Genomic DNA, 27,641 nt, shown 5'->3' on the forward strand with positions numbered 1-27,641 from the left:
CATGGTTGCTAAATTAGTAATGATCAACATTTAACAATTGGCATACTTTTGTTTGTAATTTAGCCGTTGAAATACAGGTGCTAACCCAACATGTTAGAATTGCCAGTAAAGAAAAGTAAAGTTACCTTCAGGTTTTAGGAACCTCTCTTGCCAATCCTAAGAACTGCTTCAATTTTAGAAAAAGAAACTCTTCTGATTATCTTTGACACGTTTTAAAGGATTAGGAAAAAGATAAAAAGCAGCTTACGGCCATACCTCTCTGGTTCCGCCCGATCTCGTCTGATCTCGGAAGCTAAGCAGAGCAGGGCCTGGTTAGTACCTGGATGGAAGACCGCCTGGGAATCCCAGGTGCCGTAAGCTTTTTCACTTCTCTCTGAAAGCCGCCGAGCGCCGCAGATTGTACACCTACAAATTACAAAAAGTACATCACATTGTCGAAGAGATGCATGTTTAGTGTTGTTTTAACGTTGGATATATAAGGAACTTAGACAATATCATCAAAATTGATTCCGTTTCATGGTTGCTAAATTAGTGTTGATCAACATTTAACAATTGGCATACTTTTGTTTGTAATTTAGCCGTTGAAATACAGGTGCTAACCCAACATGTTAGAATTGCCAGTGAAGAAAAGTAAAGTTACCTTCAGGTTTTAGGAACCTCTCTTGCCAATCCTAAGAACTGCTTCAATTTTAGAAAAAGAAACTCTTCTGATTATCTTTGACACGTTTTAAAGGATTAGGAAAAAGATAAAAAGCAGCGTACGGCCATACCTCTCTAGTTCCGCCCGATTTCGTCTGATCTCGGAAGCTAAGCAGAGCAGGGCCTGGTTAGTACCTGGATGGAAGACCGCCTGGGAATCCCAGGTGCCGTAAGCTTTTTCACTTCTCTCTCCGAAAGCCGCCCAGCGCCGCAGATTGTACACCCACACAATTGTAAAAAGTATTTCACATTGTAGAAGAGATGCAATAGGAAGAAGATGAAAGGTGGCTTACGTCCATACCATCGTCAGGCCATTTGAGGTGGCGGGGACTGCAATGGCCATCCACCGATTGGCTGGGACTCCTGGGCGGGTCTTCTCTAGTCCATCCAATTTTCGGCATAGGATGTCACAGCCTTCTTTGCATACCCTTATTTAACCCACACAAAGATGCCAACGGCAGGCGTGACATAATTTTTTGACGCATTATAAAGGATTAGGAAAAAGATAAAAAGCAGCTTACGGCCATACCTCTCTGGTTCCGCCCGATCTCGTCTGATCTCGGAAGCTAAGCAGAGCAGGGCCTGGTTAGTACCTGGATGGAAGACCGCCTGGGAATCCCAGGTGCCGTAAGCTTTTTCACTTCTCTCTGAAAGCCGCCGAGCGCCGCAGATTGTACACCTACAAATTACAAAAAGTATATCACGTTGTCGAAGAGATGCATGTTTAGTGTTGTTTTAACGTTGGATATATAAGGAACTTAGACAATATCATCAAAATTGATTCCGTTTCATGGTTGCTAAATTAGTGTTGATCAACATTTAACAATTGGCATACTTTTGTTTGTAATTTAGCCGTTGAAATACAGGTGCTAACCCAACATGTTAGAATTGCCAGTGAAGAAAAGTAAAGTTACCTTCAGGTTTTAGGAACCTCTCTTGCCAATCCTAAGAACTGCTTCAATTTTAGAAAAAGAAACTCTTCTGATTATCTTTGACACGTTTTAAAGGATTAGGAAAAAGATAAAAAGCAGCTTACGGCCATACCTCTCTGGTTCCGCCCGATCTCGTCTGATCTCGGAAGCTAAGCAGAGCAGGGCCTGGTTAGTACCTGGATGGAAGACCGCCTGGGAATCCCAGGTGCCGTAAGCTTTTTCACTTCTCTCTGAAAGCCGCCGAGCGCCGCAGATTGTACACCTACAAATTACAAAAAGTACATCACATTGTCGAAGAGATGCATGTTTAGTGTTGTTTTAACGTTGGATATATAAGGAACTTAGACAATATCATCAAAATTGATTCCGTTTCATGGTTGCTAAATTAGTGTTGATCAACATTTAACAATTGGCATACTTTTGTTTGTAATTTAGCCGTTGAAATACAGGTGCTAACCCAACATGTTAGAATTGCCAGTGAAGAAAAGTAAAGTTACCTTCAGGTTTTAGGAACCTCTCTTGCCAATCCTAAGAACTGCTTCAATTTTAGAAAAAGAAACTCTTCTGATTATCTTTGACACGTTTTAAAGGATTAGGAAAAAGATAAAAAGCAGCGTACGGCCATACCTCTCTAGTTCCGCCCGATTTCGTCTGATCTCGGAAGCTAAGCAGAGCAGGGCCTGGTTAGTACCTGGATGGAAGACCGCCTGGGAATCCCAGGTGCCGTAAGCTTTTTCACTTCTCTCTCCGAAAGCCGCCCAGCGCCGCAGATTGTACACCCACACAATTGTAAAAAGTATTTTACATTGTAGAAGAGATGCAATAGGAAGAAGATGAAAGGTGGCTTATGTCCATACCATCGTCAGGCCATTTGAGGTGGCGGGGACTGCAATGGCCATCCACCGATTGGCTGGGACTCCTGGGCGGGTCTTCTCTAGTCCATCCAATTTTCGGCATAGGATGTCACAGCCTTCTTTGCATACCCTTATTTAACCCACACAAAGATGCCAACGGCAGGCGTGACATAATTTTTTGACGCATTATAAAGGATTAGGAAAAAGATAAAAAGCAGCTTACGGCCATACCTCTCTGGTTCCGCCCGATCTCGTCTGATCTCGGAAGCTAAGCAGAGCAGGGCCTGGTTAGTACCTGGATGGAAGACCGCCTGGGAATCCCAGGTGCCGTAAGCTTTTTCACTTCTCTCTCCGAAAGCCGCCCAGCGCCGCAGATTGTACACCTACACAATTGTAAAAAGTATTTCACATTGTAGAAGAGATGCAATAGGAAGAAGATGAAAGGTGGCTTACGTCCATACCATCGTCAGGCCATTTGAGGTGGCGGGGACTGCATTGGCCATCCACCGATTGGCTGGGACTCCTGGGCGGGTCTTCTCTAGTCCATCCAATTTTCGGCATAGGATGTCACAGCCTGCTTTGCATACCCTTATTTAACCCACACAAAGATGCCAACGGCAGGCGTGACATAATTTTTTGACGCATTATAAAGGATTAGGAAAAAGATAAAAAGCAGCTTACGGCCATACCTCTCTGGTTCCGCCCGATCTCGTCTGATCTCGGAAGCTAAGCAGAGCAGGGCCTGGTTAGTACCTGGATGGAAGACCGCCTGGGAATCCCAGGTGCCGTAAGCTTTTTCACTTCTCTCTGAAAGCCGCCGAGCGCCGCAGATTGTACACCTACAAATTACAAAAAGTATATCACATTGTCGAAGAGATGCATGTTTAGTGTTGTTTTAACGTTGGATATATAAGGAACTTAGACAATATCATCAAAATTGATTCCGTTTCATGGTTGCTAAATTAGTGTTGATCAACATTTAACAATTGGCCTACTTTTGTTTGTAATTTAGCCGTTGAAATACAGGTGCTAACCCAACATGTTAGAATTGCCAGTGAAGAAAAGTAAAGTTACCTTCAGGTTTTAGGAACCTCTCTTGCCAATCCTAAGAACTGCTTCAATTTTAGAAAAAGAAACTTTTCTGATTATCTTTGACACGTTCTAAAGGATTAGGAAAAAGATATTAAAGCAGCTTACGGCCATACCTCTCTGGTTCCGCCCGATCTCGTCTGATCTCGGAAGCTAAGCAGAGCAGGGCCTGGTTAGTACCTGGATGGAAGACCGCCTGGGAATCCCAGGTGCCGTAAGCTTTTTCACTTCTCTCTCCGAAAGCCGCCCAGCGCCGCAGATTGTACACCTACACAATTGTAAAAAGTATTTCACATTGTAGAAGAGATGCAATAGGAAGAAGATGAAAGGTGGCTTACGTCCATACCATCGTCAGGCCATTTGAGGTGGCGGGGACTGCAATGGCCATCCACCGATTGGCTGGGACTCCTGGGCGGGTCTTCTCTAGTCCATCCAATTTTCGGCATAGGATGTCACAGCCTGCTTTGCATACCCTTATTTAACCCACACAAAGATGCCAACGGCAGGCGTGACATAATTTTTTGACGCATTATAAAGGATTAGGAAAAAGATAAAAAGCAGCTTACGGCCATACCTCTCTGGTTCCGCCCGATCTCGTCTGATCTCGGAAGCTAAGCAGAGCAGGGCCTGGTTAGTACCTGGATGGAAGACCGCCTGGGAATCCCAGGTGCCGTAAGCTTTTTCACTTCTCTCTGAAAGCCGCCGAGCGCCGCAGATTGTACACCTACAAATTACAAAAAGTACATCACATTGTCGAAGAGATGCATGTTTAGTGTTGTTTTAACGTTGGATATATAAGGAACTTAGACAATATCATCAAAATTGATTCCGTTTCATGGTTGCTAAATTAGTGTTGATCAACATTTAACAATTGGCATACTTTTGTTTGTAATTTAGCCGTTGAAATACAGGTGCTAACCCAACATGTTAGAATTGCCAGTGAAGAAAAGTAAAGTTACCTTCAGGTTTTAGGAACCTCTCTTGCCAATCCTAAGAACTGCTTCAATTTTAGAAAAAGAAACTTTTCTGATTATCTTTGACACGTTCTAAAGGATTAGGAAAAAGATATTAAAGCAGCTTACGGCCATACCTCTCTGGTTCCGCCCGATCTCGTCTGATCTCGGAAGCTAAGCAGAGCAGGGCCTGGATAGTACCTGGATGGAAGACCGCCTGGGAATCCCAGGTGCCGTAAGCTTTTTCACTTCTCTCTCTCCGAAAGCCGCCCAGCGCCGCAGATTGTACACCTACACAATTGTAAAAAGTATTTCACATTGTAGAAGAGATGCAATAGGAAGAAGATGAAAGGTGGCTTACGTCCATACCATCGTCAGGCCATTTGAGGTGGCGGGGACTGCAATGGCCATCCACCGATTGGCTGGGACTCCTGGGCGGGTCTTCTCTAGTCCATCCAATTTTCGGCATAGGATGTCACAGCCTTCTTTGCATACCCTTATTTAACCCACACAAAGATGCCAACGGCAGGCGTGACATAATTTTTTGACGCATTATAAAGGATTAGGAAAAAGATAAAAAGCAGCTTACGGCCATACCTCTCTGGTTCCGCCCGATCTCGTCTGATCTCGGAAGCTAAGCAGAGCAGGGCCTGGTTAGTACCTGGATGGAAGACCGCCTGGGAATCCCAGGTGCCGTAAGCTTTTTCACTTCTCTCTGAAAGCCGCCGAGCGCCGCAGATTGTACACCTACAAATTACAAAAAGTATATCACATTGTCGAAGAGATGCATGTTTAGTGTTGTTTTAACGTTGGATATATAAGGAACTTAGACAATATCATCAAAATTGATTCCGTTTCATGGTTGCTAAATTAGTGTTGATCAACATTTAACAATTGGCCTACTTTTGTTTGTAATTTAGCCGTTGAAATACAGGTGCTAACCCAACATGTTAGAATTGCCAGTGAAGAAAAGTAAAGTTACCTTCAGGTTTTAGGAACCTCTCTTGCCAATCCTAAGAACTGCTTCAATTTTAGAAAAAGAAACTCTTCTGATTATCTTTGACACGTTTTAAAGGATTAGGAAAAAGATAAAAAGCAGCTTACGGCCATACCTCTCTGGTTCCGCCCGATCTCGTCTGATCTCGGAAGCTAAGCAGAGCAGGGCCTGGTTAGTACCTGGATGGAAGACCGCCTGGGAATCCCAGGTGCCGTAAGCTTTTTCACTTCTCTCTGAAAGCCGCCGAGCGCCGCAGATTGTACACCTACAAATTACAAAAAGTATATCACATTGTCGAAGAGATGCATGTTTAGTGTTGTTTTAACGTTGGATATATAAGGAACTTAGACAATATCATCAAAATTGATTCCGTTTCATGGTTGCTAAATTAGTGTTGATCAACATTTAACAATTGGCCTACTTTTGTTTGTAATTTAGCCGTTGAAATACAGGTGCTAACCCAACATGTTAGAATTGCCAGTGAAGAAAAGTAAAGTTACCTTCAGGTTTTAGGAACCTCTCTTGCCAATCCTAAGAACTGCTTCAATTTTAGAAAAAGAAACTTTTCTGATTATCTTTGACACGTTCTAAAGGATTAGGAAAAAGATATTAAAGCAGCTTACGGCCATACCTCTCTGGTTCCGCCCGATCTCGTCTGATCTCGGAAGCTAAGCAGAGCAGGGCCTGGTTAGTACCTGGATGGAAGACCGCCTGGGAATCCCAGGTGCCGTAAGCTTTTTCACTTCTCTCTCCGAAAGCCGCCCAGCGCCGCAGATTGTACACCTACACAATTGTAAAAAGTATTTCACATTGTAGAAGAGATGCAATAGGAAGAAGATGAAAGGTGGCTTACGTCCATACCATCGTCAGGCCATTTGAGGTGGCGGGGACTGCAATGGCCATCCACCGATTGGCTGGGACTCCTGGGCGGGTCTTCTCTAGTCCATCCAATTTTCGGCATAGGATGTCACAGCCTTCTTTGCATACCCTTATTTAACCCACACAAAGATGCCAACGGCAGGCGTGACATAATTTTTTGACGCATTATAAAGGATTAGGAAAAAGATAAAAAGCAGCTTACGGCCATACCTCTCTGGTTCCGCCCGATCTCGTCTGATCTCGGAAGCTAAGCAGAGCAGGGCCTGGTTAGTACCTGGATGGAAGACCGCCTGGGAATCCCAGGTGCCGTAAGCTTTTTCACTTCTCTCTGAAAGCCGCCGAGCGCCGCAGATTGTACACCTACAAATTACAAAAAGTATATCACATTGTCGAAGAGATGCATGTTTAGTGTTGTTTTAACGTTGGATATATAAGGAACTTAGACAATATCATCAAAATTGATTCCGTTTCATGGTTGCTAAATTAGTGTTGATCAACATTTAACAATTGGCCTACTTTTGTTTGTAATTTAGCCGTTGAAATACAGGTGCTAACCCAACATGTTAGAATTGCCAGTGAAGAAAAGTAAAGTTACCTTCAGGTTTTAGGAACCTCTCTTGCCAATCCTAAGAACTGCTTCAATTTTAGAAAAAGAAACTCTTCTGATTATCTTTGACACGTTTTAAAGGATTAGGAAAAAGATAAAAAGCAGCTTACGGCCATACCTCTCTGGTTCCGCCCGATCTCGTCTGATCTCGGAAGCTAAGCAGAGCAGGGCCTGGTTAGTACCTGGATGGAAGACCGCCTGGGAATCCCAGGTGCCGTAAGCTTTTTCACTTCTCTCTGAAAGCCGCCGAGCGCCGCAGATTGTACACCTACAAATTACAAAAAGTATATCACATTGTCGAAGAGATGCATGTTTAGTGTTGTTTTAACGTTGGATATATAAGGAACTTAGACAATATCATCAAAATTGATTCCGTTTCATGGTTGCTAAATTAGTGTTGATCAACATTTAACAATTGGCCTACTTTTGTTTGTAATTTAGCCGTTGAAATACAGGTGCTAACCCAACATGTTAGAATTGCCAGTGAAGAAAAGTAAAGTTACCTTCAGGTTTTAGGAACCTCTCTTGCCAATCCTAAGAACTGCTTCAATTTTAGAAAAAGAAACTCTTCTGATTATCTTTGACACGTTTTAAAGGATTAGGAAAAAGATAAAAAGCAGCGTACGGCCATACCTCTCTGGTTCCGCCCGATCTCGTCTGATCTCGGAAGCTAAGCAGAGCAGGGCCTGGTTAGTACCTGGATGGAAGACCGCCTGGGGATCCCAGGTGCCGTAAGCTTTTTCTCTTCTCTCTCCGAAAGCCGCCCAGCGCCGCAGATTGTACACCTACACAATTGTAAAAAGTATTTCACATTGTAGAAGAGATGCAATAGGAAGAAGATGAAAGGTGGCTTACGTCCATACCATCGTCAGGCCATTTGAGGTGGCGGGGACTGCAATGGCCATCCACCGATTGGCTGGGACTTCTGGGCGGGTCTTCTCTAGTCCATCCAATTTTCGGCATAGGATGTCACAGCCTTCTTTGCATACCCTTATTTAACCCACACAAAGATGCCAACGGCAGGCGTGACATAATTTTTTGACGCATTATAAAGGATTAGGAAAAAGATAAAAAGCAGCTTACGGCCATACCTCTCTGGTTCCGCCCGATCTCGTCTGATCTCGGAAGTTAAGCAGAGCAGGGCCTGGTTAGTACCTGGATGGAAGACCGCCTGGGAATCCCAGGTGCCGTAAGCTTTTTCACTTCTCTCTGAAAGCCGCCGAGCGCCGCAGATTGTACACCTACAAATTACAAAAAGTACATCACATTGTCGAAGAGATGCATGTTTAGTGTTGTTTTAACGTTGGATATATAAGGAACTTAGACAATATCATCAAAATTGATTCCGTTTCATGGTTGCTAAATTAGTGTTGATCAACATTTAACAATTGGCATACTTTTGTTTGTAATTTAGCCGTTGAAATACAGGTGCTAACCCAACATGTTAGAATTGCCAGTGAAGAAAAGTAAAGTTACCTTCAGGTTTTAGGAACCTCTCTTGCCAATCCTAAGAACTGCTTCAATTTTAGAAAAAGAAACTTTTCTGATTATCTTTGACACGTTCTAAAGGATTAGGAAAAAGATATTAAAGCAGCTTACGGCCATACCTCTCTGGTTCCGCCCGATCTCGTCTGATCTCGGAAGCTAAGCAGAGCAGGGCCTGGATAGTACCTGGATGGAAGACCGCCTGGGAATCCCAGGTGCCGTAAGCTTTTTCACTTCTCTCTCCGAAAGCCGCCCAGCGCCGCAGATTGTACACCTACACAATTGTAAAAAGTATTTCACATTGTAGAAGAGATGCAATAGGAAGAAGATGAAAGGTGGCTTACGTCCATACCATCGTCAGGCCATTTGAGGTGGCGGGGACTGCAATGGCCATCCACCGATTGGCTGGGACTCCTGGGCGGGTCTTCTCTAGTCCATCCAATTTTCGGCATAGGATGTCACAGCCTTCTTTGCATACCCTTATTTAACCCACACAAAGATGCCAACGGCAGGCGTGACATAATTTTTTGACGCATTATAAAGGATTAGGAAAAAGATCAAAAGCAGCTTACGGCCATACCTCTCTGGTTCCGCCCGATCTCGTCTGATCTCGGAAGCTAAGCAGAGCAGGGCCTGGTTAGTACCTGGATGGAAGACCGCCTGGGAATCCCAGGTGCCGTAAGCTTTTTCACTTCTCTCTGAAAGCCGCCGAGCGCCGCAGATTGTACACCTACAAATTACAAAAAGTATATCACATTGTCGAAGAGATGCATGTTTAGTGTTGTTTTAACGTTGGATATATAAGGAACTTAGACAATATCATCAAAATTGATTCCGTTTCATGGTTGCTAAATTAGTGTTGATCAACATTTAACAATTGGCCTACTTTTGTTTGTAATTTAGCCGTTGAAATACAGGTGCTAACCCAACATGTTAGAATTGCCAGTGAAGAAAAGTAAAGTTACCTTCAGGTTTTAGGAACCTCTCTTGCCAATCCTAAGAACTGCTTCAATTTTAGAAAAAGAAACTTTTCTGATTATCTTTGACACGTTCTAAAGGATTAGGAAAAAGATATTAAAGCAGCTTACGGCCATACCTCTCTGGTTCCGCCCGATCTCGTCTGATCTCGGAAGCTAAGCAGAGCAGGGCCTGGTTAGTACCTGGATGGAAGACCGCCTGGGAATCCCAGGTGCCGTAAGCTTTTTCACTTCTCTCTCCGAAAGCCGCCCAGCGCCGCAGATTGTACACCTACACAATTGTAAAAAGTATTTCACATTGTAGAAGAGATGCAATAGGAAGAAGATGAAAGGTGGCTTACGTCCATACCATCGTCAGGCCATTTGAGGTGGCGGGGACTGCAATGGCCATCCACCGATTGGCTGGGACTCCTGGGCGGGTCTTCTCTAGTCCATCCAATTTTCGGCATAGGATGTCACAGCCTTCTTTGCATACCCTTATTTAACCCACACAAAGATGCCAACGGCAGGCGTGACATAATTTTTTGACGCATTATAAAGGATTAGGAAAAAGATAAAAAGCAGCTTACGGCCATACCTCTCTGGTTCCGCCCGATCTCGTCTGATCTCGGAAGCTAAGCAGAGCAGGGCCTGGTTAGTACCTGGATGGAAGACCGCCTGGGAATCCCAGGTGCCGTAAGCTTTTTCACTTCTCTCTGAAAGCCGCCGAGCGCCGCAGATTGTACACCTACAAATTACAAAAAGTATATCACATTGTCGAAGAGATGCATGTTTAGTGTTGTTTTAACGTTGGATATATAAGGAACTTAGACAATATCATCAAAATTGATTCCGTTTCATGGTTGCTAAATTAGTGTTGATCAACATTTAACAATTGGCCTACTTTTGTTTGTAATTTAGCCGTTGAAATACAGGTGCTAACCCAACATGTTAGAATTGCCAGTGAAGAAAAGTAAAGTTACCTTCAGGTTTTAGGAACCTCTCTTGCCAATCCTAAGAACTGCTTCAATTTTAGAAAAAGAAACTCTTCTGATTATCTTTGACACGTTTTAAAGGATTAGGAAAAAGATAAAAAGCAGCTTACGGCCATACCTCTCTGGTTCCGCCCGATCTCGTCTGATCTCGGAAGCTAAGCAGAGCAGGGCCTGGTTAGTACCTGGATGGAAGACCGCCTGGGAATCCCAGGTGCCGTAAGCTTTTTCACTTCTCTCTGAAAGCCGCCGAGCGCCGCAGATTGTACACCTACAAATTACAAAAAGTATATCACATTGTCGAAGAGATGCATGTTTAGTGTTGTTTTAACGTTGGATATATAAGGAACTTAGACAATATCATCAAAATTGATTCCGTTTCATGGTTGCTAAATTAGTGTTGATCAACATTTAACAATTGGCCTACTTTTGTTTGTAATTTAGCCGTTGAAATACAGGTGCTAACCCAACATGTTAGAATTGCCAGTGAAGAAAAGTAAAGTTACCTTCAGGTTTTAGGAACCTCTCTTGCCAATCCTAAGAACTGCTTCAATTTTAGAAAAAGAAACTCTTCTGATTATCTTTGACACGTTTTAAAGGATTAGGAAAAAGATAAAAAGCAGCGTACGGCCATACCTCTCTGGTTCCGCCCGATCTCGTCTGATCTCGGAAGCTAAGCAGAGCAGGGCCTGGTTAGTACCTGGATGGAAGACCGCCTGGGGATCCCAGGTGCCGTAAGCTTTTTCTCTTCTCTCTCCGAAAGCCGCCCAGCGCCGCAGATTGTACACCTACACAATTGTAAAAAGTATTTCACATTGTAGAAGAGATGCAATAGGAAGAAGATGAAAGGTGGCTTACGTCCATACCATCGTCAGGCCATTTGAGGTGGCGGGGACTGCAATGGCCATCCACCGATTGGCTGGGACTTCTGGGCGGGTCTTCTCTAGTCCATCCAATTTTCGGCATAGGATGTCACAGCCTTCTTTGCATACCCTTATTTAACCCACACAAAGATGCCAACGGCAGGCGTGACATAATTTTTTGACGCATTATAAAGGATTAGGAAAAAGATAAAAAGCAGCTTACGGCCATACCTCTCTGGTTCCGCCCGATCTCGTCTGATCTCGGAAGTTAAGCAGAGCAGGGCCTGGTTAGTACCTGGATGGAAGACCGCCTGGGAATCCCAGGTGCCGTAAGCTTTTTCACTTCTCTCTGAAAGCCGCCGAGCGCCGCAGATTGTACACCTACAAATTACAAAAAGTACATCACATTGTCGAAGAGATGCATGTTTAGTGTTGTTTTAACGTTGGATATATAAGGAACTTAGACAATATCATCAAAATTGATTCCGTTTCATGGTTGCTAAATTAGTGTTGATCAACATTTAACAATTGGCATACTTTTGTTTGTAATTTAGCCGTTGAAATACAGGTGCTAACCCAACATGTTAGAATTGCCAGTGAAGAAAAGTAAAGTTACCTTCAGGTTTTAGGAACCTCTCTTGCCAATCCTAAGAACTGCTTCAATTTTAGAAAAAGAAACTTTTCTGATTATCTTTGACACGTTCTAAAGGATTAGGAAAAAGATATTAAAGCAGCTTACGGCCATACCTCTCTGGTTCCGCCCGATCTCGTCTGATCTCGGAAGCTAAGCAGAGCAGGGCCTGGATAGTACCTGGATGGAAGACCGCCTGGGAATCCCAGGTGCCGTAAGCTTTTTCACTTCTCTCTCCGAAAGCCGCCCAGCGCCGCAGATTGTACACCTACACAATTGTAAAAAGTATTTCACATTGTAGAAGAGATGCAATAGGAAGAAGATGAAAGGTGGCTTACGTCCATACCATCGTCAGGCCATTTGAGGTGGCGGGGACTGCAATGGCCATCCACCGATTGGCTGGGACTCCTGGGCGGGTCTTCTCTAGTCCATCCAATTTTCGGCATAGGATGTCACAGCCTTCTTTGCATACCCTTATTTAACCCACACAAAGATGCCAACGGCAGGCGTGACATAATTTTTTGACGCATTATAAAGGATTAGGAAAAAGATCAAAAGCAGCTTACGGCCATACCTCTCTGGTTCCGCCCGATCTCGTCTGATCTCGGAAGCTAAGCAGAGCAGGGCCTGGTTAGTACCTGGATGGAAGACCGCCTGGGAATCCCAGGTGCCGTAAGCTTTTCACTTCTCTCTGAAAGCTGCCGAGCGCCGCAGATTGTACACCTACAAATTACAAAAAGTACATCACATTGTCGAAGAGATGCATGTTTAGTGTTGTTTTAACGTTGGATATATAAGGAACTTAGACAATATCATCAAAATTGATTCCGTTTCATGGTTGCTAAATTAGTGTTGATCAACATTTAACAATTGGCATACTTTTGTTTGTAATTTAGCCGTTGAAATACAGGTGCTAACCCAACATGTTAGAATTGCCAGTGAAGAAAAGTAAAGTTACCTTCAGGTTTTAGGAACCTCTCTTGCCAATCCTAAGAACTGCTTCAATTTTAGAAAAAGAAACTCTTCTGATTATCTTTGACACGTTCTAAAGGATTAGGAAAAAGATAAAAAGCAGCTTACGGCCATACCTCTCTGGTTCCGCCCGATCTCGTCTGATCTCGGAAGCTAAGCAGAGCAGGGCCTGGTTAGTACCTGGATGGAAGACCGCCTGGGAATCCCAGGTGCCGTAAGCTTTTTCACTTCTCTCTGAAAGCCGCCGAGCGCCGCAGATTGTACACCTACAAATTACAAAAAGTATATCACATTGTCGAAGAGATGCATGTTTAGTGTTGTTTTAACGTTGGATATATAAGGAACTTAGACAATATCATCAAAATTGATTCCGTTTCATGGTTGCTAAATTAGTGTTGATCAACATTTAACAATTGGCCTACTTTTGTTTGTAATTTAGCCGTTGAAATACAGGTGCTAACCCAACATGTTAGAATTGCCAGTGAAGAAAAGTAAAGTTACCTTCAGGTTTTAGGAACCTCTCTTGCCAATCCTAAGAACTGCTTCAATTTTAGAAAAAGAAACTCTTCTGATTATCTTTGACACGTTTTAAAGGATTAGGAAAAAGATCAAAAGCAGCTTACGGCCATACCTCTCTGGTTCCGCCCGATCTCGTCTGATCTCGGAAGCTAAGCAGAGCAGGGCCTGGTTAGTACCTGGATGGAAGACCGCCTGGGAATCCCAGGTGCCGTAAGCTTTTCACTTCTCTCTGAAAGCTGCCGAGCGCCGCAGATTGTACACCTACAAATTACAAAAAGTACATCACATTGTCGAAGAGATGCATGTTTAGTGTTGTTTTAACGTTGGATATATAAGGAACTTAGACAATATCATCAAAATTGATTCCGTTTCATGGTTGCTAAATTAGTGTTGATCAACATTTAACAATTGGCATACTTTTGTTTGTAATTTAGCCGTTGAAATACAGGTGCTAACCCAACATGTTAGAATTGCCAGTGAAGAAAAGTAAAGTTACCTTCAGGTTTTAGGAACCTCTCTTGCCAATCCTAAGAACTGCTTCAATTTTAGAAAAAGAAACTCTTCTGATTATCTTTGACACGTTCTAAAGGATTAGGAAAAAGATAAAAAGCAGCTTACGGCCATACCTCTCTGGTTCCGCCCGATCTCGTCTGATCTCGGAAGCTAAGCAGAGCAGGGCCTGGTTAGTACCTGGATGGAAGACCGCCTGGGAATCCCAGGTGCCGTAAGCTTTTTCACTTCTCTCTGAAAGCCGCCGAGCGCCGCAGATTGTACACCTACAAATTACAAAAAGTACATCACATTGTCGAAGAGATGCATGTTTAGTGTTGTTTTAACGTTGGATATATAAGGAACTTAGACAATATCATCAAAATTGATTCCGTTTCATGGTTGCTAAATTAGTGTTGATCAACATTTAACAATTGGCCTACTTTTGTTTGTAATTTAGCCGTTGAAATACAGGTGCTAACCCAACATGTTAGAATTGCCAGTGAAGAAAAGTAAAGTTACCTTCAGGTTTTAGGAACCTCTCTTGCCAATCCTAAGAACTGCTTCAATTTTAGAAAAAGAAACTCTTCTGATTATCTTTGACACGTTTTAAAGGATTAGGAAAAAGATAAAAAGCAGCGTACGGCCATACCTCTCTGGTTCCGCCCGATCTCGTCTGATCTCGGAAGCTAAGCAGAGCAGGGCCTGGTTAGTACCTGGATGGAAGACCGCCTGGGGATCCCAGGTGCCGTAAGCTTTTTCTCTTCTCTCTCCGAAAGCCGCCCAGCGCCGCAGATTGTACACCTACACAATTGTAAAAAGTATTTCACATTGTAGAAGAGATGCAATAGGAAGAAGATGAAAGGTGGCTTACGTCCATACCATCGTCAGGCCATTTGAGGTGGCGGGGACTGCAATGGCCATCCACCGATTGGCTGGGACTTCTGGGCGGGTCTTCTCTAGTCCATCCAATTTTCGGCATAGGATGTCACAGCCTTCTTTGCATACCCTTATTTAACCCACACAAAGATGCCAACGGCAGGCGTGACATAATTTTTTGACGCATTATAAAGGATTAGGAAAAAGATAAAAAGCAGCTTACGGCCATACCTCTCTGGTTCCGCCCGATCTCGTCTGATCTCGGAAGCTAAGCAGAGCAGGGCCTGGTTAGTACCTGGATGGAAGACCGCCTGGGAATCCCAGGTGCCGTAAGCTTTTTCACTTCTCTCTGAAAGCCGCCGAGCGCCGCAGATTGTACACCTACAAATTACAAAAAGTATATCACATTGTCGAAGAGATGCATGTTTAGTGTTGTTTTAACGTTGGATATATAAGGAACTTAGACAATATCATCAAAATTGATTCCGTTTCATGGTTGCTAAATTAGTGTTGATCAACATTTAACAATTGGCCTACTTTTGTTTGTAATTTAGCCGTTGAAATACAGGTGCTAACCCAACATGTTAGAATTGCCAGTGAAGAAAAGTAAAGTTACCTTCAGGTTTTAGGAACCTCTCTTGCCAATCCTAAGAACTGCTTTAATTTTAGAAAAAGAAACTCTTCTGATTATCTTTGACACGTTTTAAAGGATTAGGAAAAAGATAAAAAGCAGCGTACGGCCATACCTCTCTGGTTCCGCCCGATCTCGTCTGATCTCGGAAGCTAAGCAGAGCAGGGCCTGGTTAGTACCTGGATGGAAGACCGCCTGGGAATCCCAGGTGCCGTAAGCTTTTTCACTTCTGTCTCCGAAAGCCGCCCAGCGCCGCAGATTGTACACCTACACAATTGTAAAAAGTATTTCACATTGTAGAAGAGATGCAATAGGAAGAAGATGAAAGGTGGCTTACGTCCATACCATCGTCAGGCCATTTGAGGTGGCGGGGACTGCAATGGCCATCCACCGATTGGCTGGGACTCCTGGGCGGGTCTTCTCTAGTCCATCCAATTTTCGGCATAGGATGTCACAGCCTTCTTTGCATACCCTTATTTAACCCACACAAAGATGCCAACGGCAGGCGTGACATAATTTTTTGACGCATTATAAAGGATTAGGAAAAAGATAAAAAGCAGCTTACGGCCATACCTCTCTGGTTCCGCCCGATCTCGTCTGATCTCGGAAGCTAAGCAGAGCAGGGCCTGGTTAGTACCTGGATGGAAGACCGCCTGGGAATCCCAGGTGCCGTAAGCTTTTTCACTTCTCTCTGAAAGCCGCCGAGCGCCGCAGATTGTACACCTACAAATTACAAAAAGTATATCACATTGTCGAAGAGATGCATGTTTAGTGTTGTTTTAACGTTGGATATATAAGGAACTTAGACAATATCATCAAAATTGATTCCGTTTCATGGTTGCTAAATTAGTGTTGATCAACATTTAACAATTGGCCTACTTTTGTTTGTAATTTAGCCGTTGAAATACAGGTGCTAACCCAACATGTTAGAATTGCCAGTGAAGAAAAGTAAAGTTACCTTCAGGTTTTAGGAACCTCTCTTGCCAATCCTAAGAACTGCTTCAATTTTAGAAAAAGAAACTCTTCTGATTATCTTTGACACGTTTTAAAGGATTAGGAAAAAGATAAAAAGCAGCTTACGGCCATACCTCTCTGGTTCCGCCCGATCTCGTCTGATCTCGGAAGCTAAGCAGAGCAGGGCCTGGTTAGTACCTGGATGGAAGACCGCCTGGGAATCCCAGGTGCCGTAAGCTTTTTCACTTCTCTCTGAAAGCCGCCGAGCGCCGCAGATTGTACACCTACAAATTACAAAAAGTATATCACATTGTCGAAGAGATGCATGTTTAGTGTTGTTTTAACGTTGGATATATAAGGAACTTAGACAATATCATCAAAATTGATTCCGTTTCATGGTTGCTAAATTAGTGTTGATCAACATTTAACAATTGGCCTACTTTTGTTTGTAATTTAGCCGTTGAAATACAGGTGCTAACCCAACATGTTAGAATTGCCAGTGAAGAAAAGTAAAGTTACCTTCAGGTTTTAGGAACCTCTCTTGCCAATCCTAAGAACTGCTTCAATTTTAGAAAAAGAAACTTTTCTGATTATCTTTGACACGTTCTAAAGGATTAGGAAAAAGATATTAAAGCAGCTTACGGCCATACCTCTCTGGTTCCGCCCGATCTCGTCTGATCTCGGAAGCTAAGCAGAGCAGGGCCTGGTTAGTACCTGGATGGAAGACCGCCTGGGAATCCCAGGTGCCGTAAGCTTTTTCACTTCTCTCTCCGAAAGCCGCCCAGCGCCGCAGATTGTACACCTACACAATTGTAAAAAGTATTTCACATTGTAGAAGAGATGCAATAGGAAGAAGATGAAAGGTGGCTTACGTCCATACCATCGTCAGGCCATTTGAGGTGGCGGGGACTGCAATGGCCATCCACCGATTGGCTGGGACTCCTGGGCGGGTCTTCTCTAGTCCATCCAATTTTCGGCATAGGATGTCACAGCCTTCTTTGCATACCCTTATTTAACCCACACAAAGATGCCAACGGCAGGCGTGACATAATTTTTTGACGCATTATAAAGGATTAGGAAAAAGATAAAAAGCAGCTTACGGCCATACCTCTCTGGTTCCGCCCGATCTCGTCTGATCTCGGAAGCTAAGCAGAGCAGGGCCTGGTTAGTACCTGGATGGAAGACCGCCTGGGAATCCCAGGTGCCGTAAGCTTTTTCACTTCTCTCTGAAAGCCGCCGAGCGCCGCAGATTGTACACCTACAAATTACAAAAAGTATATCACATTGTCGAAGAGATGCATGTTTAGTGTTGTTTTAACGTTGGATATATAAGGAACTTAGACAATATCATCAAAATTGATTCCGTTTAATGGTTGCTAAATTAGTGTTGATCAACATTTAACAATTGGCCTACTTTTGTTTGTAATTTAGCCGTTGAAATACAGGTGCTAACCCAACATGTTAGAATTGCCAGTGAAGAAAAGTAAAGTTACCTTCAGGTTTTAGGAACCTCTCTTGCCAATCCTAAGAACTGCTTCAATTTTAGAAAAAGAAACTCTTCTGATTATCTTTGACACGTTTTAAAGGATTAGGAAAAAGATAAAAAGCAGCTTACGGCCATACCTCTCTGGTTCCGCCCGATCTCGTCTGATCTCGGAAGCTAAGCAGAGCAGGGCCTGGTTAGTACCTGGATGGAAGACCGCCTGGGAATCCCAGGTGCCGTAAGCTTTTCACTTCTCTCTGAAAGCTGCCGAGCGCCGCAGATTGTACACCTACAAATTACAAAAAGTACATCACATTGTCGAAGAGATGCATGTTTAGTGTTGTTTTAACGTTGGATATATAAGGAACTTAGACAATATCATCAAAATTGATTCCGTTTCATGGTTGCTAAATTAGTGTTGATCAACATTTAACAATTGGCATACTTTTGTTTGTAATTTAGCCGTTGAAATACAGGTGCTAACCCAACATGTTAGAATTGCCAGTGAAGAAAAGTAAAGTTACCTTCAGGTTTTAGGAACCTCTCTTGCCAATCCTAAGAACTGCTTCAATTTTAGAAAAAGAAACTCTTCTGATTATCTTTGACACGTTCTAAAGGATTAGGAAAAAGATAAAAAGCAGCTTACGGCCATACCTCTCTGGTTCCGCCCGATCTCGTCTGATCTCGGAAGCTAAGCAGAGCAGGGCCTGGTTAGTACCTGGATGGAAGACCGCCTGGGAATCCCAGGTGCCGTAAGCTTTTTCACTTCTCTCTGAAAGCCGCCGAGCGCCGCAGATTGTACACCTACAAATTACAAAAAGTATATCACATTGTCGAAGAGATGCATGTTTAGTGTTGTTTTAACGTTGGATATATAAGGAACTTAGACAATATCATCAAAATTGATTCCGTTTCATGGTTGCTAAATTAGTGTTGATCAACATTTAACAATTGGCCTACTTTTGTTTGTAATTTAGCCGTTGAAATACAGGTGCTAACCCAACATGTTAGAATTGCCAGTGAAGAAAAGTAAAGTTACCTTCAGGTTTTAGGAACCTCTCTTGCCAATCCTAAGAACTGCTTCAATTTTAGAAAAAGAAACTCTTCTGATTATCTTTGACACGTTTTAAAGGATTAGGAAAAAGATAAAAAGCAGCGTACGGCCATACCTCTCTGGTTCCGCCCGATCTCGTCTGATCTCGGAAGCTAAGCAGAGCAGGGCCTGGTTAGTACCTGGATGGAAGACCGCCTGGGGATCCCAGGTGCCGTAAGCTTTTTCTCTTCTCTCTCCGAAAGCCGCCCAGCGCCGCAGATTGTACACCTACACAATTGTAAAAAGTATTTCACATTGTAGAAGAGATGCAATAGGAAGAAGATGAAAGGTGGCTTACGTCCATACCATCGTCAGGCCATTTGAGGTGGCGGGGACTGCAATGGCCATCCACCGATTGGCTGGGACTTCTGGGCGGGTCTTCTCTAGTCCATCCAATTTTCGGCATAGGATGTCACAGCCTTCTTTGCATACCCTTATTTAACCCACACAAAGATGCCAACGGCAGGCGTGACATAATTTTTTGACGCATTATAAAGGATTAGGAAAAAGATAAAAAGCAGCTTACGGCCATACCTCTCTGGTTCCGCCCGATCTCGTCTGATCTCGGAAGTTAAGCAGAGCAGGGCCTGGTTAGTACCTGGATGGAAGACCGCCTGGGAATCCCAGGTGCCGTAAGCTTTTTCACTTCTCTCTGAAAGCCGCCGAGCGCCGCAGATTGTACACCTACAAATTACAAAAAGTACATCACATTGTCGAAGAGATGCATGTTTAGTGTTGTTTTAACGTTGGATATATAAGGAACTTAGACAATATCATCAAAATTGATTCCGTTTCATGGTTGCTAAATTAGTGTTGATCAACATTTAACAATTGGCATACTTTTGTTTGTAATTTAGCCGTTGAAATACAGGTGCTAACCCAACATGTTAGAATTGCCAGTGAAGAAAAGTAAAGTTACCTTCAGGTTTTAGGAACCTCTCTTGCCAATCCTAAGAACTGCTTCAATTTTAGAAAAAGAAACTTTTCTGATTATCTTTGACACGTTCTAAAGGATTAGGAAAAAGATATTAAAGCAGCTTACGGCCATACCTCTCTGGTTCCGCCCGATCTCGTCTGATCTCGGAAGCTAAGCAGAGCAGGGCCTGGATAGTACCTGGATGGAAGACCGCCTGGGAATCCCAGGTGCCGTAAGCTTTTTCACTTCTCTCTCCGAAAGCCGCCCAGCGCCGCAGATTGTACACCTACACAATTGTAAAAAGTATTTCACATTGTAGAAGAGATGCAATAGGAAGAAGATGAAAGGTGGCTTACGTCCATACCATCGTCAGGCCATTTGAGGTGGCGGGGACTGCAATGGCCATCCACCGATTGGCTGGGACTCCTGGGCGGGTCTTCTCTAGTCCATCCAATTTTCGGCATAGGATGTCACAGCCTTCTTTGCATACCCTTATTTAACCCACACAAAGATGCCAACGGCAGGCGTGACATAATTTTTTGACGCATTATAAAGGATTAGGAAAAAGATAAAAAGCAGCTTACGGCCATACCTCTCTGGTTCCGCCCGATCTCGTCTGATCTCGGAAGCTAAGCAGAGCAGGGCCTGGTTAGTACCTGGATGGAAGACCGCCTGGGAATCCCAGGTGCCGTAAGCTTTTTCACTTCTCTCTGAAAGCCGCCGAGCGCCGCAGATTGTACACCTACAAATTACAAAAAGTATATCACATTGTCGAAGAGATGCATGTTTAGTGTTGTTTTAACGTTGGATATATAAGGAACTTAGACAATATCATCAAAATTGATTCCGTTTCATGGTTGCTAAATTAGTGTTGATCAACATTTAACAATTGGCCTACTTTTGTTTGTAATTTAGCCGTTGAAATACAGGTGCTAACCCAACATGTTAGAATTGCCAGTGAAGAAAAGTAAAGTTACCTTCAGGTTTTAGGAACCTCTCTTGCCAATCCTAAGAACTGCTTTAATTTTAGAAAAAGAAACTCTTCTGATTATCTTTGACACGTTTTAAAGGATTAGGAAAAAGATAAAAAGCAGCGTACGGCCATACCTCTCTGGTTCCGCCCGATCTCGTCTGATCTCGGAAGCTAAGCAGAGCAGGGCCTGGTTAGTACCTGGATGGAAGACCGCCTGGGAATCCCAGGTGCCGTAAGCTTTTTCACTTCTGTCTCCGAAAGCCGCCCAGCGCCGCAGATTGTACACCTACACAATTGTAAAAAGTATTTCACATTGTAGAAGAGATGCAATAGGAAGAAGATGAAAGGTGGCTTACGTCCATACCATCGTCAGGCCATTTGAGGTGGCGGGGACTGCAATGGCCATCCACCGATTGGCTGGGACTCCTGGGCGGGTCTTCTCTAGTCCATCCAATTTTCGGCATAGGATGTCACAGCCTTCTTTGCATACCCTTATTTAACCCACACAAAGATGCCAACGGCAGGCGTGACATAATTTTTTGACGCATTATAAAGGATTAGGAAAAAGATAAAAAGCAGCTTACGGCCATACCTCTCTGGTTCCGCCCGATCTCGTCTGATCTCGGAAGCTAAGCAGAGCAGGGCCTGGTTAGTACCTGGATGGAAGACCGCCTGGGAATCCCAGGTGCCGTAAGCTTTTTCACTTCTCTCTGAAAGCTGCCGAGCGCCGCAGATTGTACACCTACAAATTACAAAAAGTACATCACATTGTCGAAGAGATGCATGTTTAGTGTTGTTTTAACGTTGGATATATAAGGAACTTAGACAATATCATCAAAATTGATTCCGTTTCATGGTTGCTAAATTAGTGTTGATCAACATTTAACAATTGGCATACTTTTGTTTGTAATTTAGCCGTTGAAATACAGGTGCTAACCCAACATATTAGAATTGCCAGTGAAGAAAAGTAAAGTTACCTTCAGGTTTTAGGAACCTCTCTTGCCAATCCTAAGAACTGCTTCAATTTTAGAAAAAGAAACTTTTCTGATTATCTTTGACACGTTCTAAAGGATTAGGAAAAAGATAAAAAGCAGCTTACGGCCATACCTCTCTGGTTCCGCCCGATCTCGTCTGATCTCGGAAGCTAAGCAGAGCAGGGCCTGGTTAGTACCTGGATGGAAGACCGCCTGGGAATCCCAGGTGCCGTAAGCTTTTTCACTTCTCTCTGAAAGCCGCCGAGCGCCGCAGATTGTACACCTACAAATTACAAAAAGTATATCACATTGTCGAAGAGATGCATGTTTAGTGTTGTTTTAACGTTGGATATATAAGGAACTTAGACAATATCATCAAAATTGATTCCGTTTCATGGTTGCTAAATTAGTGTTGATCAACATTTAACAATTGGCCTACTTTTGTTTGTAATTTAGCCGTTGAAATACAGGTGCTAACCCAACATGTTAGAATTGCCAGTGAAGAAAAGTAAAGTTACCTTCAGGTTTTAGGAACCTCTCTTGCCAATCCTAAGAACTGCTTCAATTTTAGAAAAAGAAACTCTTCTGATTATCTTTGACACGTTTTAAAGGATTAGGAAAAAGATAAAAAGCAGCTTACGGCCATACCTCTCTGGTTCCGCCCGATCTCGTCTGATCTCGGAAGCTAAGCAGAGCAGGGCCTGGTTAGTACCTGGATGGAAGACCGCCTGGGAATCCCAGGTGCCGTAAGCTTTTTCACTTCTCTCTGAAAGCTGCCGAGCGCCGCAGATTGTACACCTACAAATTACAAAAAGTACATCACATTGTCGAAGAGATGCATGTTTAGTGTTGTTTTAACGTTGGATATATAAGGAACTTAGACAATATCATCAAAATTGATTCCGTTTCATGGTTGCTAAATTAGTGTTGATCAACATTTAACAATTGGCATACTTTTGTTTGTAATTTAGCCGTTGAAATACAGGTGCTAACCCAACATGTTAGAATTGCCAGTGAAGAAAAGTAAAGTTACCTTCAGGTTTTAGGAACCTCTCTTGCCAATCCTAAGAACTGCTTCAATTTTAGAAAAAGAAACTCTTCTGATTATCTTTGACACGTTTTAAAGGATTAGGAAAAAGATCAAAAGCAGCTTACGGCCATACCTCTCTGGTTCCGCCCGATCTCGTCTGATCTCGGAAGCTAAGCAGAGCAGGGCCTGGTTAGTACCTGGATGGAAGACCGCCTGGGAATCCCAGGTGCCGTAAGCTTTTTCACTTCTCTCTCCGAAAGCCGCCCAGCGCCGCAGATTGTACACCTACACAATTGTAAAAAGTATTTCACATTGTAGAAGACATGCAATAGGAAGAAGATGAAAGGTGGCTTACGTCCATACCATCGTCAGGCCATTTGAGGTGGCGGGGACTGCAATGGCCATCCACCGATTGGCTGGGACTCCTGGGCGGGTCTTCTCTAGTCCATCCAATTTTCGGCATAGGATGTCACAGCCTTCTTTGCATACCCTTATTTAACCCACACAAAGATGCCAACGGCAGGCGTGACATAATTTTTTGACGCATTATAAAGGATTAGGAAAAAGATAAAAAGCAGCTTACGGCCATACCTCTCTGGTTCCGCCCGATCTCGTCTGATCTCGGAAGCTAAGCAGAGCAGGGCCTGGTTAGTACCTGGATGGAAGACCGCCTGGGAATCCCAGGTGCCGTAAGCTTTTTCACTTCTCTCTGAAAGCCGCCGAGCGCCGCAGATTGTACACCTACAAATTACAAAAAGTATATCACATTGTCGAAGAGATGCATGTTTAGTGTTGTTTTAACGTTGGATATATAAGGAACTTAGACAATATCATCAAAATTGATTCCGTTTCATGGTTGCTAAATTAGTGTTGATCAACATTTAACAATTGGCATACTTTTGTTTGTAATTTAGCCGTTGAAATACAGGTGCTAACCCAACATGTTAGAATTGCCAGTGAAGAAAAGTAAAGTTACCTTCAGGTTTTAGGAACCTCTCTTGCCAATCCTAAGAACTGCTTCAATTTTAGAAAAAGAAACTCTTCTGATTATCTTTGACACGTTCTAAAGGATTAGGAAAAAGATAAAAAGCAGCTTACGGCCATACCTCTCTGGTTCCGCCCGATCTCGTCTGATCTCGGAAGCTAAGCAGAGCAGGGCCTGGTTAGTACCTGGATGGAAGACCGCCTGGGAATCCCAGGTGCCGTAAGCTTTTTCACTTCTCTCTCCGAAAGCCGCCCAGCGCCGCAGATTGTACACCTACACAATTGTAAAAAGTATTTCACATTGTAGAAGAGATGCAATAGGAAGAAGATGAAAGGTGGCTTACGTCCATACCATCGTCAGGCCATTTGAGGTGGCGGGGACTGCATTGGCCATCCACCGATTGGCTGGGACTCCTGGGCGGGTCTTCTCTAGTCCATCCAATTTTCGGCATAGGATGTCACAGCCTGCTTTGCATACCCTTATTTAACCCACACAAAGATGCCAACGGCAGGCGTGACATAATTTTTTGACGCATTATAAAGGATTAGGAAAAAGATAAAAAGCAGCTTACGGCCATACCTCTCTGGTTCCGCCCGATCTCGTCTGATCTCGGAAGCTAAGCAGAGCAGGGCCTGGTTAGTACCTGGATGGAAGACCGCCTGGGAATCCCAGGTGCCGTAAGCTTTTTCACTTCTCTCTGAAAGCCGCCGAGCGCCGCAGATTGTACACCTACAAATTACAAAAAGTATATCACATTGTCGAAGAGATGCATGTTTAGTGTTGTTTTAACGTTGGATATATAAGGAACTTAGACAATATCATCAAAATTGATTCCGTTTCATGGTTGCTAAATTAGTGTTGATCAACATTTAACAATTGGCCTACTTTTGTTTGTAATTTAGCCGTTGAAATACAGGTGCTAACCCAACATGTTAGAATTGCCAGTGAAGAAAAGTAAAGTTACCTTCAGGTTTTAGGAACCTCTCTTGCCAATCCTAAGAACTGCTTCAATTTTAGAAAAAGAAACTTTTCTGATTATCTTTGACACGTTCTAAAGGATTAGGAAAAAGATATTAAAGCAGCTTACGGCCATACCTCTCTGGTTCCGCCCGATCTCGTCTGATCTCGGAAGCTAAGCAGAGCAGGGCCTGGTTAGTACCTGGATGGAAGACCGCCTGGGAATCCCAGGTGCCGTAAGCTTTTTCACTTCTCTCTCCGAAAGCCGCCCAGCGCCGCAGATTGTACACCTACACAATTGTAAAAAGTATTTCACATTGTAGAAGAGATGCAATAGGAAGAAGATGAAAGGTGGCTTACGTCCATACCATCGTCAGGCCATTTGAGGTGGCGGGGACTGCAATGGCCATCCACCGATTGGCTGGGACTCCTGGGCGGGTCTTCTCTAGTCCATCCAATTTTCGGCATAGGATGTCACAGCCTTCTTTGCATACCCTTATTTAACCCACACAAAGATGCCAACGGCAGGCGTGACATAATTTTTTGACGCATTATAAAGGATTAGGAAAAAGATAAAAAGCAGCTTACGGCCATACCTCTCTGGTTCCGCCCGATCTCGTCTGATCTCGGAAGCTAAGCAGAGCAGGGCCTGGTTAGTACCTGGATGGAAGACCGCCTGGGAATCCCAGGTGCCGTAAGCTTTTTCACTTCTCTCTGAAAGCCGCCGAGCGCCGCAGATTGTACACCTACAAATTACAAAAAGTATATCACATTGTCGAAGAGATGCATGTTTAGTGTTGTTTTAACGTTGGATATATAAGGAACTTAGACAATATCATCAAAATTGATTCCGTTTCATGGTTGCTAAATTAGTGTTGATCAACATTTAACAATTGGCCTACTTTTGTTTGTAATTTAGCCGTTGAAATACAGGTGCTAACCCAACATGTTAGAATTGCCAGTGAAGAAAAGTAAAGTTACCTTCAGGTTTTAGGAACCTCTCTTGCCAATCCTAAGAACTGCTTCAATTTTAGAAAAAGAAACTTTTCTGATTATCTTTGACACGTTCTAAAGGATTAGGAAAAAGATATTAAAGCAGCTTACGGCCATACCTCTCTGGTTCCGCCCGATCTCGTCTGATCTCGGAAGCTAAGCAGAGCAGGGCCTGGTTAGTACCTGGATGGAAGACCGCCTGGGAATCCCAGGTGCCGTAAGCTTTTTCACTTCTCTCTCCGAAAGCCGCCCAGCGCCGCAGATTGTACACCTACACAATTGTAAAAAGTATTTCACATTGTAGAAGAGATGCAATAGGAAGAAGATGAAAGGTGGCTTACGTCCATACCATCGTCAGGCCATTTGAGGTGGCGGGGACTGCAATGGCCATCCACCGATTGGCTGGGACTCCTGGGCGGGTCTTCTCTAGTCCATCCAATTTTCGGCATAGGATGTCACAGCCTTCTTTGCATACCCTTATTTAACCCACACAAAGATGCCAACGGCAGGCGTGACATAATTTTTTGACGCATTATAAAGGATTAGGAAAAAGATAAAAAGCAGCTTACGGCCATACCTCTCTGGTTCCGCCCGATCTCGTCTGATCTCGGAAGCTAAGCAGAGCAGGGCCTGGTTAGTACCTGGATGGAAGACCGCCTGGGAATCCCAGGTGCCGTAAGCTTTTTCACTTCTCTCTGAAAGCCGCCGAGCGCCGCAGATTGTACACCTACAAATTACAAAAAGTATATCACATTGTCGAAGAGATGCATGTTTAGTGTTGTTTTAACGTTGGATATATAAGGAACTTAGACAATATCATCAAAATTGATTCCGTTTCATGGTTGCTAAATTAGTGTTGATCAACATTTAACAATTGGCATACTTTTGTTTGTAATTTAGCCGTTGAAATACAGGTGCTAACCCAACATATTAGAATTGCCAGTGAAGAAAAGTAAAGTTACCTTCAGGTTTTAGGAACCTCTCTTGCCAATCCTAAGAACTGCTTCAATTTTAGAAAAAGAAACTTTTCTGATTATCTTTGACACGTTCTAAAGGATTAGGAAAAAGATAAAAAGCAGCTTACGGCCATACCTCTCTGGTTCCGCCCGATCTCGTCTGATCTCGGAAGCTAAGCAGAGCAGGGCCTGGTTAGTACCTGGATGGAAGACCGCCTGGGAATCCCAGGTGCCGTAAGCTTTTTCACTTCTCTCTGAAAGCCGCCGAGCGCCGCAGATTGTACACCTACAAATTACAAAAAGTATATCACATTGTCGAAGAGATGCATGTTTAGTGTTGTTTTAACGTTGGATATATAAGGAACTTAGACAATATCATCAAAATTGATTCCGTTTCATGGTTGCTAAATTAGTGTTGATCAACATTTAACAATTGGCCTACTTTTGTTTGTAATTTAGCCGTTGAAATACAGGTGCTAACCCAACATGTTAGAATTGCCAGTGAAGAAAAGTAAAGTTACCTTCAGGTTTTAGGAACCTCTCTTGCCAATCCTAAGAACTGCTTCAATTTTAGAAAAAGAAACTCTTCTGATTATCTTTGACACGTTTTAAAGGATTAGGAAAAAGATAAAAAGCAGCTTACGGCCATACCTCTCTGGTTCCGCCCGATCTCGTCTGATCTCGGAAGCTAAGCAGAGCAGGGCCTGGTTAGTACCTGGATGGAAGACCGCCTGGGAATCCCAGGTGCCGTAAGCTTTTTCACTTCTCTCTGAAAGCTGCCGAGCGCCGCAGATTGTACACCTACAAATTACAAAAAGTACATCACATTGTCGAAGAGATGCATGTTTAGTGTTGTTTTAACGTTGGATATATAAGGAACTTAGACAATATCATCAAAAT

The 27,641-nt window shown here is 43.4% G+C and overlaps 56 non-coding genes across 56 annotated transcripts; all 56 read left to right on the top strand.

Moving 5' to 3' along the window:
* The first annotated feature begins 241 nt into the window (after positions 1–241).
* Positions 242–360, top strand: LOC134112003 (5S ribosomal RNA). The gene has a single exon (XR_009945344.1). It is a non-coding gene; the product is annotated as a 5S ribosomal RNA (ribosomal RNA).
* Positions 361–756: 396 nt separating this feature from the next.
* Positions 757–875, top strand: LOC134112156 (5S ribosomal RNA). The gene has a single exon (XR_009945497.1). It is a non-coding gene; the product is annotated as a 5S ribosomal RNA (ribosomal RNA).
* Positions 876–1,214: 339 nt separating this feature from the next.
* On the top strand, positions 1,215–1,333 carry LOC134112013 (5S ribosomal RNA). Its single transcript, XR_009945354.1, has one exon. It is a non-coding gene; the product is annotated as a 5S ribosomal RNA (ribosomal RNA).
* Positions 1,334–1,729: 396 nt separating this feature from the next.
* Positions 1,730–1,848, top strand: LOC134112024 (5S ribosomal RNA). Its single transcript, XR_009945365.1, has one exon. It is a non-coding gene; the product is annotated as a 5S ribosomal RNA (ribosomal RNA).
* Positions 1,849–2,244: 396 nt separating this feature from the next.
* LOC134112157 (5S ribosomal RNA) lies at positions 2,245–2,363 on the top strand. The gene has a single exon (XR_009945498.1). It is a non-coding gene; the product is annotated as a 5S ribosomal RNA (ribosomal RNA).
* A 339-nt stretch (positions 2,364–2,702) lies between these two features.
* LOC134112036 (5S ribosomal RNA) lies at positions 2,703–2,821 on the top strand. Its single transcript, XR_009945377.1, has one exon. It is a non-coding gene; the product is annotated as a 5S ribosomal RNA (ribosomal RNA).
* Positions 2,822–3,160: 339 nt separating this feature from the next.
* Positions 3,161–3,279, top strand: LOC134112047 (5S ribosomal RNA). Its single transcript, XR_009945388.1, has one exon. It is a non-coding gene; the product is annotated as a 5S ribosomal RNA (ribosomal RNA).
* Positions 3,280–3,676: 397 nt separating this feature from the next.
* LOC134112058 (5S ribosomal RNA) lies at positions 3,677–3,795 on the top strand. Its single transcript, XR_009945399.1, has one exon. It is a non-coding gene; the product is annotated as a 5S ribosomal RNA (ribosomal RNA).
* Positions 3,796–4,134: 339 nt separating this feature from the next.
* LOC134112069 (5S ribosomal RNA) lies at positions 4,135–4,253 on the top strand. Its single transcript, XR_009945410.1, has one exon. It is a non-coding gene; the product is annotated as a 5S ribosomal RNA (ribosomal RNA).
* Positions 4,254–4,650: 397 nt separating this feature from the next.
* LOC134112077 (5S ribosomal RNA) lies at positions 4,651–4,769 on the top strand. The gene has a single exon (XR_009945418.1). It is a non-coding gene; the product is annotated as a 5S ribosomal RNA (ribosomal RNA).
* Positions 4,770–5,110: 341 nt separating this feature from the next.
* LOC134112080 (5S ribosomal RNA) lies at positions 5,111–5,229 on the top strand. The gene has a single exon (XR_009945421.1). It is a non-coding gene; the product is annotated as a 5S ribosomal RNA (ribosomal RNA).
* Positions 5,230–5,625: 396 nt separating this feature from the next.
* On the top strand, positions 5,626–5,744 carry LOC134112091 (5S ribosomal RNA). Its single transcript, XR_009945432.1, has one exon. It is a non-coding gene; the product is annotated as a 5S ribosomal RNA (ribosomal RNA).
* Positions 5,745–6,141: 397 nt separating this feature from the next.
* On the top strand, positions 6,142–6,260 carry LOC134112102 (5S ribosomal RNA). The gene has a single exon (XR_009945443.1). It is a non-coding gene; the product is annotated as a 5S ribosomal RNA (ribosomal RNA).
* Positions 6,261–6,599: 339 nt separating this feature from the next.
* On the top strand, positions 6,600–6,718 carry LOC134112113 (5S ribosomal RNA). The gene has a single exon (XR_009945454.1). It is a non-coding gene; the product is annotated as a 5S ribosomal RNA (ribosomal RNA).
* A 396-nt stretch (positions 6,719–7,114) lies between these two features.
* Positions 7,115–7,233, top strand: LOC134112124 (5S ribosomal RNA). Its single transcript, XR_009945465.1, has one exon. It is a non-coding gene; the product is annotated as a 5S ribosomal RNA (ribosomal RNA).
* A 396-nt stretch (positions 7,234–7,629) lies between these two features.
* Positions 7,630–7,748, top strand: LOC134112146 (5S ribosomal RNA). The gene has a single exon (XR_009945487.1). It is a non-coding gene; the product is annotated as a 5S ribosomal RNA (ribosomal RNA).
* A 339-nt stretch (positions 7,749–8,087) lies between these two features.
* LOC134111920 (5S ribosomal RNA) lies at positions 8,088–8,206 on the top strand. Its single transcript, XR_009945261.1, has one exon. It is a non-coding gene; the product is annotated as a 5S ribosomal RNA (ribosomal RNA).
* A 397-nt stretch (positions 8,207–8,603) lies between these two features.
* LOC134112078 (5S ribosomal RNA) lies at positions 8,604–8,722 on the top strand. Its single transcript, XR_009945419.1, has one exon. It is a non-coding gene; the product is annotated as a 5S ribosomal RNA (ribosomal RNA).
* A 339-nt stretch (positions 8,723–9,061) lies between these two features.
* On the top strand, positions 9,062–9,180 carry LOC134112135 (5S ribosomal RNA). The gene has a single exon (XR_009945476.1). It is a non-coding gene; the product is annotated as a 5S ribosomal RNA (ribosomal RNA).
* Positions 9,181–9,577: 397 nt separating this feature from the next.
* LOC134112147 (5S ribosomal RNA) lies at positions 9,578–9,696 on the top strand. The gene has a single exon (XR_009945488.1). It is a non-coding gene; the product is annotated as a 5S ribosomal RNA (ribosomal RNA).
* Positions 9,697–10,035: 339 nt separating this feature from the next.
* LOC134112158 (5S ribosomal RNA) lies at positions 10,036–10,154 on the top strand. Its single transcript, XR_009945499.1, has one exon. It is a non-coding gene; the product is annotated as a 5S ribosomal RNA (ribosomal RNA).
* A 396-nt stretch (positions 10,155–10,550) lies between these two features.
* LOC134112159 (5S ribosomal RNA) lies at positions 10,551–10,669 on the top strand. Its single transcript, XR_009945500.1, has one exon. It is a non-coding gene; the product is annotated as a 5S ribosomal RNA (ribosomal RNA).
* Positions 10,670–11,065: 396 nt separating this feature from the next.
* Positions 11,066–11,184, top strand: LOC134112148 (5S ribosomal RNA). The gene has a single exon (XR_009945489.1). It is a non-coding gene; the product is annotated as a 5S ribosomal RNA (ribosomal RNA).
* A 339-nt stretch (positions 11,185–11,523) lies between these two features.
* Positions 11,524–11,642, top strand: LOC134112030 (5S ribosomal RNA). Its single transcript, XR_009945371.1, has one exon. It is a non-coding gene; the product is annotated as a 5S ribosomal RNA (ribosomal RNA).
* A 397-nt stretch (positions 11,643–12,039) lies between these two features.
* LOC134112079 (5S ribosomal RNA) lies at positions 12,040–12,158 on the top strand. Its single transcript, XR_009945420.1, has one exon. It is a non-coding gene; the product is annotated as a 5S ribosomal RNA (ribosomal RNA).
* A 339-nt stretch (positions 12,159–12,497) lies between these two features.
* On the top strand, positions 12,498–12,616 carry LOC134112160 (5S ribosomal RNA). The gene has a single exon (XR_009945501.1). It is a non-coding gene; the product is annotated as a 5S ribosomal RNA (ribosomal RNA).
* Positions 12,617–13,011: 395 nt separating this feature from the next.
* Positions 13,012–13,130, top strand: LOC134112161 (5S ribosomal RNA). The gene has a single exon (XR_009945502.1). It is a non-coding gene; the product is annotated as a 5S ribosomal RNA (ribosomal RNA).
* Positions 13,131–13,526: 396 nt separating this feature from the next.
* On the top strand, positions 13,527–13,645 carry LOC134112162 (5S ribosomal RNA). Its single transcript, XR_009945503.1, has one exon. It is a non-coding gene; the product is annotated as a 5S ribosomal RNA (ribosomal RNA).
* Positions 13,646–14,040: 395 nt separating this feature from the next.
* On the top strand, positions 14,041–14,159 carry LOC134112163 (5S ribosomal RNA). Its single transcript, XR_009945504.1, has one exon. It is a non-coding gene; the product is annotated as a 5S ribosomal RNA (ribosomal RNA).
* Positions 14,160–14,555: 396 nt separating this feature from the next.
* Positions 14,556–14,674, top strand: LOC134112149 (5S ribosomal RNA). The gene has a single exon (XR_009945490.1). It is a non-coding gene; the product is annotated as a 5S ribosomal RNA (ribosomal RNA).
* A 339-nt stretch (positions 14,675–15,013) lies between these two features.
* LOC134112164 (5S ribosomal RNA) lies at positions 15,014–15,132 on the top strand. Its single transcript, XR_009945505.1, has one exon. It is a non-coding gene; the product is annotated as a 5S ribosomal RNA (ribosomal RNA).
* A 396-nt stretch (positions 15,133–15,528) lies between these two features.
* On the top strand, positions 15,529–15,647 carry LOC134112103 (5S ribosomal RNA). Its single transcript, XR_009945444.1, has one exon. It is a non-coding gene; the product is annotated as a 5S ribosomal RNA (ribosomal RNA).
* Positions 15,648–15,986: 339 nt separating this feature from the next.
* On the top strand, positions 15,987–16,105 carry LOC134112165 (5S ribosomal RNA). Its single transcript, XR_009945506.1, has one exon. It is a non-coding gene; the product is annotated as a 5S ribosomal RNA (ribosomal RNA).
* A 396-nt stretch (positions 16,106–16,501) lies between these two features.
* Positions 16,502–16,620, top strand: LOC134112166 (5S ribosomal RNA). The gene has a single exon (XR_009945507.1). It is a non-coding gene; the product is annotated as a 5S ribosomal RNA (ribosomal RNA).
* A 397-nt stretch (positions 16,621–17,017) lies between these two features.
* LOC134112168 (5S ribosomal RNA) lies at positions 17,018–17,136 on the top strand. Its single transcript, XR_009945509.1, has one exon. It is a non-coding gene; the product is annotated as a 5S ribosomal RNA (ribosomal RNA).
* A 339-nt stretch (positions 17,137–17,475) lies between these two features.
* Positions 17,476–17,594, top strand: LOC134112169 (5S ribosomal RNA). The gene has a single exon (XR_009945510.1). It is a non-coding gene; the product is annotated as a 5S ribosomal RNA (ribosomal RNA).
* A 396-nt stretch (positions 17,595–17,990) lies between these two features.
* Positions 17,991–18,109, top strand: LOC134112170 (5S ribosomal RNA). Its single transcript, XR_009945511.1, has one exon. It is a non-coding gene; the product is annotated as a 5S ribosomal RNA (ribosomal RNA).
* Positions 18,110–18,504: 395 nt separating this feature from the next.
* Positions 18,505–18,623, top strand: LOC134112171 (5S ribosomal RNA). The gene has a single exon (XR_009945512.1). It is a non-coding gene; the product is annotated as a 5S ribosomal RNA (ribosomal RNA).
* Positions 18,624–19,019: 396 nt separating this feature from the next.
* Positions 19,020–19,138, top strand: LOC134112150 (5S ribosomal RNA). Its single transcript, XR_009945491.1, has one exon. It is a non-coding gene; the product is annotated as a 5S ribosomal RNA (ribosomal RNA).
* Positions 19,139–19,477: 339 nt separating this feature from the next.
* Positions 19,478–19,596, top strand: LOC134112141 (5S ribosomal RNA). Its single transcript, XR_009945482.1, has one exon. It is a non-coding gene; the product is annotated as a 5S ribosomal RNA (ribosomal RNA).
* Positions 19,597–19,993: 397 nt separating this feature from the next.
* On the top strand, positions 19,994–20,112 carry LOC134112081 (5S ribosomal RNA). The gene has a single exon (XR_009945422.1). It is a non-coding gene; the product is annotated as a 5S ribosomal RNA (ribosomal RNA).
* A 339-nt stretch (positions 20,113–20,451) lies between these two features.
* LOC134112172 (5S ribosomal RNA) lies at positions 20,452–20,570 on the top strand. The gene has a single exon (XR_009945513.1). It is a non-coding gene; the product is annotated as a 5S ribosomal RNA (ribosomal RNA).
* A 396-nt stretch (positions 20,571–20,966) lies between these two features.
* On the top strand, positions 20,967–21,085 carry LOC134112104 (5S ribosomal RNA). Its single transcript, XR_009945445.1, has one exon. It is a non-coding gene; the product is annotated as a 5S ribosomal RNA (ribosomal RNA).
* Positions 21,086–21,424: 339 nt separating this feature from the next.
* Positions 21,425–21,543, top strand: LOC134112173 (5S ribosomal RNA). The gene has a single exon (XR_009945514.1). It is a non-coding gene; the product is annotated as a 5S ribosomal RNA (ribosomal RNA).
* A 396-nt stretch (positions 21,544–21,939) lies between these two features.
* Positions 21,940–22,058, top strand: LOC134112174 (5S ribosomal RNA). Its single transcript, XR_009945515.1, has one exon. It is a non-coding gene; the product is annotated as a 5S ribosomal RNA (ribosomal RNA).
* Positions 22,059–22,454: 396 nt separating this feature from the next.
* LOC134112175 (5S ribosomal RNA) lies at positions 22,455–22,573 on the top strand. Its single transcript, XR_009945516.1, has one exon. It is a non-coding gene; the product is annotated as a 5S ribosomal RNA (ribosomal RNA).
* Positions 22,574–22,969: 396 nt separating this feature from the next.
* Positions 22,970–23,088, top strand: LOC134112176 (5S ribosomal RNA). Its single transcript, XR_009945517.1, has one exon. It is a non-coding gene; the product is annotated as a 5S ribosomal RNA (ribosomal RNA).
* A 339-nt stretch (positions 23,089–23,427) lies between these two features.
* On the top strand, positions 23,428–23,546 carry LOC134112177 (5S ribosomal RNA). Its single transcript, XR_009945518.1, has one exon. It is a non-coding gene; the product is annotated as a 5S ribosomal RNA (ribosomal RNA).
* Positions 23,547–23,942: 396 nt separating this feature from the next.
* On the top strand, positions 23,943–24,061 carry LOC134112179 (5S ribosomal RNA). The gene has a single exon (XR_009945520.1). It is a non-coding gene; the product is annotated as a 5S ribosomal RNA (ribosomal RNA).
* A 339-nt stretch (positions 24,062–24,400) lies between these two features.
* Positions 24,401–24,519, top strand: LOC134112180 (5S ribosomal RNA). The gene has a single exon (XR_009945521.1). It is a non-coding gene; the product is annotated as a 5S ribosomal RNA (ribosomal RNA).
* Positions 24,520–24,916: 397 nt separating this feature from the next.
* LOC134112181 (5S ribosomal RNA) lies at positions 24,917–25,035 on the top strand. Its single transcript, XR_009945522.1, has one exon. It is a non-coding gene; the product is annotated as a 5S ribosomal RNA (ribosomal RNA).
* A 339-nt stretch (positions 25,036–25,374) lies between these two features.
* LOC134112182 (5S ribosomal RNA) lies at positions 25,375–25,493 on the top strand. The gene has a single exon (XR_009945523.1). It is a non-coding gene; the product is annotated as a 5S ribosomal RNA (ribosomal RNA).
* A 397-nt stretch (positions 25,494–25,890) lies between these two features.
* Positions 25,891–26,009, top strand: LOC134112183 (5S ribosomal RNA). Its single transcript, XR_009945524.1, has one exon. It is a non-coding gene; the product is annotated as a 5S ribosomal RNA (ribosomal RNA).
* Positions 26,010–26,348: 339 nt separating this feature from the next.
* LOC134111921 (5S ribosomal RNA) lies at positions 26,349–26,467 on the top strand. The gene has a single exon (XR_009945262.1). It is a non-coding gene; the product is annotated as a 5S ribosomal RNA (ribosomal RNA).
* Positions 26,468–26,863: 396 nt separating this feature from the next.
* Positions 26,864–26,982, top strand: LOC134111922 (5S ribosomal RNA). The gene has a single exon (XR_009945263.1). It is a non-coding gene; the product is annotated as a 5S ribosomal RNA (ribosomal RNA).
* A 396-nt stretch (positions 26,983–27,378) lies between these two features.
* Positions 27,379–27,497, top strand: LOC134111923 (5S ribosomal RNA). The gene has a single exon (XR_009945264.1). It is a non-coding gene; the product is annotated as a 5S ribosomal RNA (ribosomal RNA).
* The last annotated feature ends 144 nt before the right edge of the window (positions 27,498–27,641 follow it).

Source organism: Pungitius pungitius, unplaced genomic scaffold (assembly GCF_949316345.1).
Source record: "Pungitius pungitius unplaced genomic scaffold, fPunPun2.1 scaffold_52, whole genome shotgun sequence".
NCBI classification, from domain to species: Eukaryota; Metazoa; Chordata; class Actinopteri; order Perciformes; family Gasterosteidae; genus Pungitius; species Pungitius pungitius.